The following is a 14,013-nucleotide window of genomic DNA, read 5'->3' as shown; positions in this document are numbered from 1 at the left end:
TCTCTGGACATTGTTAGCAGGAATTTCTTTAGATTCTTAAAGAAATCGGTGATTTTGTCATTGTTTACCCACAAAAACTCTGCAGTTGTGGATGCTTTATCATGCTTTGGATCTAATTCACCTATCTCTCTTATGAATTGTGACTCGGTTACTCCAGGAATGCATTGACACAATATGTACCTGTAATCCGGACCACCCAAATGGTGATATCTGGTACTTCTCTGTAGTGCAGAGACAAAGGCTGTAGGATTTTTAAGAGGATCGGGAAGCTCTTTAATAGTTGCCACTAATTCTGAGATTTTAGGGGGCTGAATACAACACTGGTCTCCTATTATCATAAAGGGGTAAGTGTCATTGACGTCACTAGATTTTGGTTCTGTTTGTTTACTACTGCGAGTGTTAGCGTGAGGACCTTTGTCATTCCGGCTTTGTTTTTCCTTTTTTTCTTTTAGATAAGTCTTTATTAAAGTTCGGGTAACAGGTATTTCTTTAGCTACCTCTAAACCTCTAGCTACGATACCGTGGCGTTTCATGTGGGTGTCTATTGTGGACACTGCCTGATGCAAAAGTTTTTCTTCATAGTCGTCTAAATTGTTTTTCATAAGTTCCTCACATTCTTCTTTCAAAAGTTTTTCTCTTTTTCTATGTTCTGCTAATTCTTCCTCGCGGCGTATATATTGTTTTTCCTGATCTTGTTCAATTAGGTGGCTAAGATCCGTTGCATGTGATTCAGGTTTTTTGTCGCTTTCATTTGAGCTGGTTGGATCAGAATGCTGACATTGTTTACGTGCAGCTGCTACAGCGACTATTAATTCGGTCTCATCGTAAGGGGGTGGGGCTGTAGGCTGAACGGCTGAACATGCAAGACTAGCTTTTCCTGCGGTAGGTTTATGTTCTTTGCTAGAGCCTGCACTAGTTTTATTTGATGTTAAAGCATCTACACCTGGTTCCGGTCCCTTTTTCCACAGCGGTAGCATTTGATGTATCACGTCACGACATTCTATCATGTATTTTCTACAGGACTTTTTAAGCAGACTACTTTTCTTATCGCAAATGGTATTCAACATTTCTACTGACCTGGTTTCTGGCGATAATCGTTCGGGATAGGGCTCCGAAAAGAGATTAGAATGCATCGTACTTACAGTTCTTAAGTTGTAGACAAAATCAGTCACATAAGCACTTCCACACGTTCTGGAAACGTAATCATGGAAGTCTTCACCGACTCGCGGGAGTGGGTTGCACGTGACCGGAAGTGGGAGGCGCACTGAGCCGTCATTCGAAACTTTATATTTTATTTTATTATTTTTTGGTTTTACAGATAATTTTGATTTTTTATCGGACCTGTCTGTGGTCTTTGAATTATTCTGACCCATGTTCAGTGATTTCCAGAGGGGTTTACACGCTTTGAAGGATTTATGTTAGTATTTTGCTGTGGCACAGCTGAGGTTACTTTAAATTTATTGCTAGCAATTTTTGTTTGGGTGAGTAACTTCTCACATAACGAGCAACTTCTCGCAATACAACAGGCAACTTCCTGTGTCTTTTCAATACAACAGGCAACTTCCTGTGTCTTTTCAATACAACAGGCAACTTCCTGTGTCTTTTTAATACAACAGGCAACTTCCTGTGTCTTTCTGCTTTTAATTTACCTTATTCGGGGACTAAAGAAGTCGTCAGTGTATCTCTCTGGATCACTAAGTGAAACTTGCATCAGCATATCCCGTTTTTTTTTTATTTTATGGGTAGATCACTGAGAGAGGTATAATACAGTCTCATATAAATATAAAAGACATATATTTACCTTCGTCAGCGTCCCACTTCTTGACACCAAAATTGAAGGAAAATTGCCATCCCGGTTTTCCCTCCGTGGCGTGAGCGATAAGCAGAGTTTTTCCCTTTCCTTATAAGACTCCTAATTATTCAAAGTAACACTCAGGTATGCCATTCAGCAGGTTAGTTACGACGTCGGGAGCAGTTAGGAGAACAAAGTGACAGAGACTGTTCAGATTGCTCTTCCACAACTCAAAGGTTTATTTAGTACATAACAGCTTATATAGAGGAAAAAGGTTCGTGTGTCAGCAGGTTCTCAATTCAAACTGGTACAGACCAAATAAGGAAACGTCTTCCTGCCTTGTGAGCAAAGAAGTATCCTTTGTGTAGTTTATCAGTCCAGCTACGATTTATGATCATCCCAGCAAAATACACTCCTAGACATAGAATACAGAGTTCTTTCATTAGTGAATTCTGAAACAAACCACCTGGCTTTTTAACAAGCTCTTTTCTAAAAGATAAGGAAGGGAGGATGGGAGTAAGGAAGTGGTCTCTCTCTGTGGTATTTTCGACCTTGGGGTACCAGCCTGTGATTCTTACACATCAATACATGGGTCAGAGAGAAAGAGAAAAACAACTAGTAAATGGGCCTTATTGAGTAATAGTTTTCCTGTATAATATCACAATAAAACAATATCCTGTAAATGCTAACCGTAGTATCAAAATATCACAACACTGGCAGAGACAATTCTAACTTTATACGCGGTGTTAGCTCCAGTCATGAGAGCAAATTCGTCTTTAGAGCGCACAAATTTCAGCGACAGATCGATTCCATTAAGTAATAATTTTTCTTGAAAAAACAGGTCTGCATGTACTGGAGCAATCAATTCAACAATACTGCTATTCGCTGTATAAAAACCTCTGGTCATGGTCTCTATACATGTACCATTCATGTGCGAGGCTGTGTCTGTACAGAATAAAGCGCTGCTGAACAGTGTGTCTAAAGTCTCCTTATTATAATTGATAAGACATACTATTATGCCTTTCTATGGATACGTGCTGGATGATTGGCTAATCAAGCGATCCCCCAAATTTACATCTACCTGACTAAATAAGGTGCAACCTGTGTTGTCTTCGTATAGCTTTGAATAATTACACAGCATCCACTTGTGTTTTACGAGCGTCTGCTCCAAACATTTTATTATCATTCACAAGTCAGTCTTCTTTTATAGAGGCATTCATGAGCCCTCTCAAATACAGCGCCCCCTACTGGCAAAACCCCATTAGCACATGAACACCCACACATTACCACATCCCCTTTTCTCTGACAACATAGGGCCCATGAATCAACATATACACATAATTGTATTACATCAATATGTCTCCGCCTTTTTTTTTTAAAACACCATCAGAATATTAGATAAAAACAAATCCAGTCGTAGCTTTACAAATTAAGCCTAACTGGTCTTTGGACCTTACGCTCTGACCTCCTCAATACCGGTTCTGAAACAACTGCACTCTTCTCCTCATGTCCATCCAATGGTTTCAAACCAGACACTGTCTCTGCATGTGACACATCAACATTTTCATCTTCCTCACCAAATTGTTCCTCCTGAAATGTCTCTTTAGTCTTCAGCAAGTTACGACGGTTCCTTCTGAACACGTCCTTCTTCAGTTCTTACGTCATATGATCTCGGACCTGCTTCCTGAAGAACAATGGCTTTCCTGCTCCATGCATTCTGATCTTGAATTCTCACTACATCATCCTTTGCAAGCAACCCAAGTGCTCTTGTCCCCTTGTCGTATCGCAGTTTTTGTTTCCATTTCAGATGCTCTTGTTTTTTTATAATTCCTTCACTCTGCTTGCATTCTGGATAGCAGGGCAAAGTTGTGTGTAGCTTACGATTCATCAGCAATTCTGCAGGGGATAAACCACAGTCAAGAGGAGCAGTCCTGTAGCTCAGCAGAGCTAAATAAGGATCTGATCGACTATCTGTAGCCTTCTTCAGAAGCTGCTTGATGATATGCACTCCTTTTTCAGCCTTGCCATTTGCCTGTGGATGTTGAGGACGTGATGTGACATGTTTAAAGCCGTATTCTCTTGAGAAATTCTGCCATTCTTTGCAATTATAGCAAGGACCATTGTCACTAATGACAGTTTCAGGTATTCCATGCCTTGAAAAGATAGACTTCACATGTGTGATCACATTATTAGCAATTGTACTTGTAAGCAGTGCAATCTCAGGAAAGTTAGAGTAATAATCTATCACCAACAGATAGTCTTTCCCATTAAAATGAAATAAATCTGTTCCGACTTTCCTCCAAGGCGCTGTAGGAAGTTCAGGAATCATCATGGGTTCTCTTGCCTGTCTGCTCTGAAACTTGTTACATGCTTCACACCTTCCGACCATGGTCTCAATGTCTTTATTAATGCCAGGCCAGTACACAGTGTCTCTAGCCCGCCTTTTACACTTTTCTATTCCCAGATGTCCCTCATGTATTCTTTGAAGTATCAACTGTCTCAGACTATGTGGTATCACAATCCTATTGCCTCTCAACAGCAGTCCATTTACCACACTGAGCTCCGATCTAACATGATAATACTTTGAACAAGACCCTTTGGGCCAGTCTCCTTGGATATTTTCCATCACCATTTGCAGCTCCCTGTCGGCAGCTGTCTCCTCGCATATTTGTTTTATTTTTGCATCAGAAACTGGCAGAGACTCCACTATCATATTAACATGATCGCCTAAGTCTTTCTCAGTGGAGCTTGCGTGACACACCTCTGATGCTCGCGACAGTGCATCCGCTAAAGCTAAATGCTTCCCTGGTGTGTATATCAAGTCAAAGCTGTACCTTTGTAGTTTCATCATGAGACGTTGAATCCTCGGCGACATCTCGTTCAGATTTTTCTTAATGATTGACACCAAAGGACGATGATCTGTCTCAACTGTAAAGGTAGGAAGACCATAAACATAACAGTGAAAAATATCAAGTCCATATGACAGTCCGAGACATTCTTTCTCAATCTGAGCATATCTAGCTTCAGACTTAGTCATGGATCTAGAAGCATAACCAACCGGTTTCCAGCCCCCTTCTTCAGCCTGAAGTAAAACAGCTCCAAGCCCATCCTTTGAGGCATCTGTCGAGATTTTCAGACTCTTAGTTGGATCATAATAGGCAAGCACTGGGCGCGTTGTCAGTGTGGTTTTTAAATCATTCCATTCTTGTTCATGCCTCGCTGACCATTTAAATTCTATGGAATCACGAAGTAACTCCCTTAGTGATGATGTTCTCACTGACAAGTTAGGTATGAATTTTCCTACAAAGTTTATCATTCCCATCACTCTGAGCACACCTCTCTTATCTGTCGGGCATGGCATTGTTGCGATGGCTTTTACTTTTCTTTCATCTGGCTCAATACCTCCAGCAGAGAATTTGTCTCCCAGAAATGTTATTTCCTTCACACCAAAATGACACTTGTCACGATTTAGCTTTAATCCATTCTCCCTCATCCGCTGCAGCACCTTCACCAGTCTTTCATTATGTTCTTGTAGGGTGGAGCCCCATATAACCACATCATCAACATAACAGCGAACACCTTGTAAACCCTCTAACATGTTGTCCATGGCACGATGAAAAATCTCAGATGCTGAGATTATGCCAAATGGCATTCTGAGGAATCTATACCTGCCAAAAGGTGTATTGAAAGTACAGTATTTTGAACTTTTCTCATCCAGCTTTATTTGCCAGAAACCCTGTGCTGCATCTAGCTTTGAAAAGTATTTGGCACCTGCCATTTCACTTGCAATCTCTTCACGCTTTGGTATCTGGTAGTGCTCACGTTTTATGGCTTGATTTAAATCGCCAGGGTCCATGCATATTCTCAAATCATTGTTTTTATTCCTTTTATCCACACATACCATTGAGTTTACCCACGCAGTCGGCTCTTCCACTTTTGTAATGACCTGCAACTGTTACATCCTGTTAAGTTCTTTCTTCAAACGGTCCTTCAGTGGAGCGGGGACTCTACGTGGTGCATGGATTACTGGCTTTGCATCCTCTTTCAGCTGGATACTGTAAATGCATGGTAGACATCCCAAACCTTTGAAGACATCCTCATAATGCTGTACAATGGAGTCAACTGCTCCTCGCTGTCCACTTTCTATTTCTGGACAGCCGATGTGGTACACTCTTTCTACTAGGTTCAATCTTTTGGATGTCACGCCACCCAGCAGTGATTCACGACCTTCTGGAACAACATTAAACAACACATCATAATCTTTATGTTTTATTGTCACTTTAAGCCTGCATTGACCACTGCTCTCAATATGCTTTCCATTGTAGTCTTTTAGAGGTACTCTTTTTTTTTTTTTTTATTATTTTGGGCTGTTAGGTGCGGCTGTGTGCAGGCAGGAATAGGACCCAAGGTGCAGACTCCGGAAACAGATGTGAACTCAAAAAGGCTTTAAGTACTCAAAATATAACATAACTGAACAAAGCTCAAAACAAACTTAAACTAGAAAAATGACAGAACACACAGCAAAGTAAACGGTAGATCGCGACACAGACACCAAGAAACACAGGGCTTAAATACACAGAGGGAGCAATCAGGGAATGGGTAACAGGAGGGAAACACAGCTGGGGCAAATCAGGCCTAACGAGACAAGGGGGAAGCAAAACCAGACACATTAACATCAGACATGGACTTTCAAAGTAAAACAGGAAACATAACACAGACTCACGGGCAGGCACTATAACAAAGGGAACAGAGACGTGGGAACAGGGCAGACACAAACACTGACTGAACACGGGGATATAGGAACTTAAGATACACATAGACGCAAACTAGACAAGGGGATGCAGGTGATAGGGGAGACAGAGCAACTAAAGAAGACAGAGACCTAAGCCATAAAACAGAACTCAAAGAAACCAAAAACTAGGAAGTATACATAATATTATAAACTCAAAAACCCTGGGTCGACGACCCAGGCATCCTAACAGTACCCCCCCCCTCAAGGGCTGGCTTCCAGACAGCCCAAACCAGAACATCAAAAAACAAAAAACAACCCAACCAGGGCGGGCGGCGGGGGAAACAGGATGGAGGGCTCGAAACAAATGAAACCCAGAAAACCAGAAACCAAAACACAAGAAACAAAGTCCAAAACAACAGCACAAAGGCCCAGGAATAGTCCAAAAACAAACAAACAAATGAGCCCATGAAAGGCGCAGAGGCCCAGGCAATAGTCTCGAAAAAGTTCAGGGGGCCGGCCCGGAGGGTGACAGCACAACAGTCCAATCCCGGGCAGTTCAGGGGGGCGGCCCGGAGGCTGATGGTCCAAGAGCCCAGAAAGCAGTTCAGGAGGCCGGCCAGGCAGAAGGCCCCGGTGGCTACGGAGCAGATCAGGAGGCCGGCCGGGCGGGAGGCAGCGACGGCGACCGAGCAGGTCAGGAGGCCGGCCGGGCGGGAGGCACTGGTGGCGGAGCAGTTCAGGGGGCCGTCCATGACGGCGGCGTAATTCCGAGGGCTGTCCATAACGGCAACGACGTCCAGTCATCGGCCGGACAGAACGTGCAAGACGAGCAGGCTGGACAGGATGTGCAGGATGTGCAGGCCGGACAGGCCGTGCAGGACGAGCAGGCCGTGCAGGACGAGCAGGCCGTGCAGGCCGGACAGGACGAGCAGGACGAGCAGGCTGGACAGGACGTGCAAGCCGGGCAGGACGAGCGGGCCGGGCAGGACGAGCAGGAACAGACAGATTGGAGACCTCAGGGGCAGAAAAAACTGAACCCTCGGAGGCCGGACCAGGCGGAGCTGCAGAGGCTGAGGCCGGACCAGGCGGAGCTGCAGAGGCTGAGGCCGGACCAGGCGGAGCTGCAGAGGCTGAGGCCGGACCAGGTGTAGCAGAAGCCGAGGCAGAGGCTAATGGCGGCTGGATGGGCTCCTCGGGCCCTCCAGCTGAGGTGGCGTGAGACTGAACGGGCTCCACGGGCCCTCCAGCAGGAAGAGACGGCTGAAGCGATTCCTCGGACCCTCCAGCGGAGACAGGTGGCTGAAGCGATTCCTCGGACCCTCCAGCGGAGACAGGTGGCTGAAGCGATTCCTCGGACCCTCCCACGGAGACAGGTGGCTGAAGCGGTTCCTCGGACCCTCCCGCGGAGACAGGTGGCTGAAGTGATTCCTCGGACCCTCCAGCGGAGACAGGTGGCTGAACGGATGACCGAGGAGAGGAGCGACGGTGGCGTCGCTTCCTTTTAGACGAGGGAACAGGAACCGGTGGAGAAACGGAGACCTCCTCCTCATCCTCCGACCACATCGCTGCCAGAAAAAACGCAGGCGACCGAGACCCCGGCTGGTGCAGGGAGGGAGAGGAAGTCCGCGGCAATGTTGAGACAGGTGGAAAGAGTGTGTTGTCCTGGGGCAGCGGTGGGGAAGATGTAGTGAGTGAGAGAGCAAGCTCACCAGCCTTGACTTGCTCTCTCCAGGCAGTAATGGTGCCGTCCAGCTTAGTGTCCTTAGCGAACTGAGAAAGCTGAGGGTTATGGCGAATGATGGCATCTACTGCACTCAACCCGACTGCCATAGTCCGTAAATCCTGTGACTGGGCAATGCGGTCAAGCAGGCGCACCAGCCGCTCCATCTCGCCGTCGAACTCAAAAGAAAAAGAGTCTGCAGGGTCCATGTTCTGGTCGCGATCTTCTGTTGGGTGAGGCTGTGTGCAGGCAGGAATTGGACCCAAAGTGCAGACTCCGGAGACAGAATTTAAACAAAAAACAGCTTTAATGCTGAACGCAACATGAAAAAACTAGAAAAACCTCAAAATAAACTTACACCGGTGAACAGGCAAAACACACAGCAAAGTAAACGGTAGATCGCGACACAGACACCAAGAAACACAGGGCTTAAATACACAGAGGGAGCAATCAGGGAATGGGTAACAGGAGGGAAACACAGCTGGGGCAAATCAGGCCTAACGAGACAAGGGGGAAGCAAAACCAGACACATTAACATCAGACATGGACTTTCAAAGTAAAACAGGAAACATAACACAGACTCACGGGCAGGCACTATAACAAAGGGAACAGAGACGTGGGAACATGGCAGACATAAACACTGACTGAACACGGGGATATAGGAACTTAAGATACACATAGACGCGAAGTAGACAAGGGGATGCAGGTGATAGGGGAGACAGAGCAACTAAAGAAGACAGAGACCTAAGCCATAAGACAGAACTCAAAGAAACCAAAAACTAGGAAGTATACATAATATTATAAACTCAAAAACCCTGGGTCGACGACCCAGGCATCCTAACATGGGCTTTGGTTTCATAGCATGGATCTCTGTCATGCTGATTAGGTTTGCCTGCGCACCTGTATCGATCCTTAGCGCCACCAAAGTTCCTTGTATTGGGAGTGAAACAATCCACGTGTCGTCATACTCTGAGCATCGCCCACTGTCCTCTGTTTCGTTATGCTCACTTTTCACATCCTCAAGTGACACCATGCCCACAAAGAAAGTCTCGCTTAAGTCAGTCTCTTCAACTACATGCACTGATTTGGGTTTGACTTTCGACAGACATTGTTTGGCAAAATGATTTTTTCCATCGCATTTCAAACATCTTTTGCCATAAGCTGGACACAGTCTAAGTGCATGTCTGCTACCACATCGCTTACAGGAATACACTGTATCCTCTTTGCTGGGCTTCTGCGACATATTCTTCCTCACGTTCTTTTTAACCATAGCTATTCTTGCACCATCATGTACTGCAGCGACGCTCGTCTCATTAAATGTCTTTGCATGCTGCAGGGCTAACTCACTCGCATGACACAGTCTTTCTGCCTCATCCAGAGTTAGCTTGGAATCTCTGAGCAGCCGTTCCCTAGTCCGTTTATCATGGATCCCATACACAATTTGATCACGAACCATAGAATCTTTCAGCTCTCCAAAATCACATGACTGTGCCTTTAGCTTCAAATCAGTCACAAAGCAATCAAAAGTCTCTTCTGGTTGCTGCATCCGAGATCGGAAAACATACCTTTCATATACTGTGTTCTTCTGTGGTGAACAGTGTGCATCAAACTTTTCAATCACTCTGTCATACGTACTCCTGTCACCAACTTCCTCAAACTCAAACGTGTTGAAGACTTCAATGGCCTGAGGACCAGCTACCGTGAGCAGCAATGCAATCTTCCTGGCATCGGGTTTAGAGTCCAGTCCCATGGCAGCCATGTACAGCTCAAACTGCTGCTTAAAACACCGCCAGTTGCTGTCCACATTCCCCACCAGTTTTAGTCCATCCGGAGGCTTCAAACTTTCCATCTCAAACAGAACTTTGAGCTGCTATTGCTTCCGCTCTCCCACTTTTACTCCTGGTACCATGTGTTGTCTTCGTATAGCTTTGAATAACTACACAGCATCCACTTGTGTTTTACGAGCGTCTGCTCCAAACATTTTATTATCATTCACAAGTCAGTCTTCTTTTATAGAGGCATTCATGAGCCCTCTCAAATACAGCGCCCCCTACTGGCAAAACCCCATTAGCACATGAACACCCACACATTACCACACAACCTGGATAATTAACAAGTTTGTGCCGTCAGCATCTGTGATTCTTACTCGTGTGTAGATATAGGAATCGTTTAGATCCAGGTAATCCTCTCCGGACAATGAGATTTAAACTCGATTGGACCTCCGTCTGTGATTGCAGAAACTGGCGGAATTTCAATAAAGGTCGTTTTCTCTATGGACGTTTGTGTGTATGGGACAGTAAAAAGATCGAGCTCTGTTTTTAGACATTCTCTGATTGGTTGTGTAACAGAGCCATTTAGAAGATGTCAAATGCTGTAGTTTTTGAACGACTGGTTCTGGGTCTTTTCACTCCGCGTGGTTGTCTCCGTTTGGTGTCTTTCCTGGCAGGTTTTGTCGTTTTACGCTTTTTATGCGGCGGCATATCACGCATGCGTGCAGTGGGAGGGGTCTTAGAAGGTTTGGGTGTGGTGTATACACATACAAGCTGTTGCCATCCTGCTCAGTAGATGTTGGCCTGGTTATGTTGGATATCACATCAGACACTATGCCTGATGCTGCTGTTTTTAGGTGGGGTTTGACTATGCTGACTCCTTTTTTAAACAACAGTACAGCAATTCTAAACAGGCTGCTGAACAAACCTCCCAGACCTGCGCCATATTGCGTGCTAGTCCCAATATAACCATTCAATTCGCCACCAGCCTGATTTAAATAATATCTTACATATTTTGCTTCATCTGTGTTGTAGACAGACATCCTTATTTTTTAAAAATGGTGTCTTATGGGTCAGAAGTGGAGCTTGACAAACACCTTCCCGTATAAAAAGGGTATGTGTTGATTTTGGTCGTCTATCAAGTCAATTTCTATGTCATCGATTAAGGATTTCGAGACCAGTGTGTAGTGTGTGCTGTCAAATTGAAGAATGGCTCCCCGACGGTCATCGTCTGTTATATTTATTGCTCTTAATAGCCGCGCATGGGCGTCACCCACAAGCTGGTAATCAACGATATCTGCATAAATAAAAATGTTCTATTTTCCACCGTATACGTCTGCAGGATGTGGTGCGTATGTGTTTTTATAATGAAGTACAAACGGGTCTTCTGATTTGAATCCTAAGATTCCTGCCAGTCTCCCTCTAAATGTGAGAACTGTGCCCCTATAGGGCCCATAACACTAACATGGTTACTAACTTCACTGTATTGTGTTTTAATGTCGGTGTTATGTTTTAATGTTTTATTATCTGCGCCACAGATGCATAATGCCCCACAGACAGCTCAATCACGGTTATGGACAATGCTCCATCTTTGACTGGATCATAAATTTCCACTCGCGAATCTGATTGTGGAAAAGACAACCATAGTCTTGGGTATTGAAATTCTATAACACCAACCTCATACGGTTTATTTAAAACAATAGGTTTTGCTAGCTTTGTTCTAAAATGAGATTTCTTATTACCTGGATAAACATGTGCTGAAGCATTCGAGAAGAGGCTCACATAAAAGCCTGCGTTGTTGTTGTTGTTGTTCGTTTTATCCATTCCTTCCTTCCTTCCTTCCTCAGTCTTTGTCTAGTGCAGAATGAAAGTATGCAGAGCTGCGGCGTCTCTGTTAATCACACTTCAATGATGTCTTTTTCAGGGATCCATGAATTCAAATGAGAAGGCCAACCGAGCCATTTGACCAGCGCTAACTTTTTTCGGTCCTCTTTTTTTCTGCCAAGTATTTTCTCTATTTTAAACCTTTTGTTTTTGTCAATAGTCACCTGCTGTATCTCAGGTTCATAAAATACACCTTTCACCGCAGCTCCTGTGAGATCCTCTAGTTTGTATACGGGAGGGTCTCTTCCTAAATGCTCCTTTATTGTCACGGTTTGCCGGGGCGAGCCGTGTGGAGTGGTAGAGAGGACCCAAAAGGCGGCAGCTCTGGTGCAGGTGAGTATTTATTAATGAAAGAAATACAAACAACAAAGGCACTGGGAACATGAAACTGAAACCTAAACTGGGATAAACTAACCAAAACAAACCAGAAACTAGTGATGTGACGTTCTGTATTGAGGCTTCGAAGCGTGTGTCGAGTAATGTGTGTCGAGGCTTGCTTCATTTATGGGAGGAGCTGAAAATGATGACGTCCGAAGCCTCGCTGCCCGGCTGTACCACGTGACTGGTTCAGAAAGCGGTTCGAACTTTGCCGCGAGCTATCACAGCGATATAAACTCCTCAGACCCCATTCAAAATGTGGGCGTTTGATGGAGAGTTGCGGTTAGTGAGAGTTAGAGACAGTTTGGAAAAAAAAGAAATCGCCTACGACCTGCCACAGTGGAGAAAATGTTGTTTTTAAATAAACCAATGATGTGTCCCCTAAACACTAATCACTGTCCTTGCCTCAATGTTACGAAAACACAACCACTGTCCACACCTCACCTCACAGTATATGATCATTTCCATTTTAGGCGTTTCCAAATAATCATTTTCCATACTGCCAGCATAAATATACACAGTATACTGCCATCACTACAATATAGATGTTTTACACACTCCTTTTGTTGTTGACATTCACAGGCTGTGTGCAAAATGCCACACTCTTCAAATTCATGCCAATGAATATTTTTACGTCCAGTAGGTGTCCTGCTAGAGCAAATGAAGCTTCAAGAAGCTTCGCGTTGGGGTGAACCAATTGGATGAAAAGCTTCAGTGCTTCATGAAGCTTCATCTGCCCATCACTACCAGAAACGAAGATGCAGGGTGATCCGGGGAAATACACATGGAGAGATGCAGGGAGACCGAGGGGAAACAACACAGACGAACCAGCAACTACTAAGACAGAAAACACAACTTAAATACACTCAGAGAACACAGGGAGATTACACACAGGTGGGAAACACAGCTGGGAGTGATTAACATGACGAGACTAGGGAGGCAAGCTGAAAACACTCACATAAGACGCAGACCTTCACAATAAAACAGGAACTTACACATGAAAGGACACAAACTAAGAAACGCGGACTAGATACAGGAACACACGGGCAGAACAGAGTAAACACTAACCAGAGGAACAACAGAACCAAAATTGTGAAGAGAAAACACAAAACGCTGGGTCAAAAGGAACCAGGATCATGACATTTATGGTAAAGTACTCGTCTGTGTAGGTCTGATGGTAACCCTTTCAGAATATGCCTCGTAATTTAGATATTCTCTCTGTATCGCCCACATTAAATTTAAAAGTCACCGGTTTTTGGGGTTTCATTTTGTACAGGGTGTTAAAAACTGCTTTCTCATTATCTTTGCACACCTTGGTGGGGGTCATTTTGATAGAGCTGTGATAAGACATGTTATAGGACTGTACAAGATCTTGGATCACATTAACATATCTTGGCGAGTTAACTGATGTTAAGTATTTCCACATTTTCCCCTTTAAGGTGCGGTTAAAACGCTGTACCACACATGATTTCATTTCACTAAAGGTTGAAAAATGTGTGATGTTATGCTGCTCCATTAGTTTTTTAAATGTTTATTATAAAAGTCCTTCCCTAAATCTGTTTGGAGTTTTTCAGGCACACGGCCCTCTCTCAGAATATCACCAAAAGCCTCAGCAACAGCCTGTCCTGTCTTGGTTTCAAGGCACCTAACCCATGCATACTTAGAAAACACATCTATGCATGTCAATAAGTACCTAACATTATCATTATCCGCAGAATATTCACGCATGTCAACCAAA

The sequence above is a fragment of the Astatotilapia calliptera genome, chromosome 3 (genome assembly GCF_900246225.1).
Source record: "Astatotilapia calliptera chromosome 3, fAstCal1.2, whole genome shotgun sequence".
NCBI classification, from domain to species: Eukaryota; Metazoa; Chordata; class Actinopteri; order Cichliformes; family Cichlidae; genus Astatotilapia; species Astatotilapia calliptera.
The sequence above is the reverse complement of the archived record's forward strand: the minus strand, read 5'-3'. Positions refer to the sequence as shown.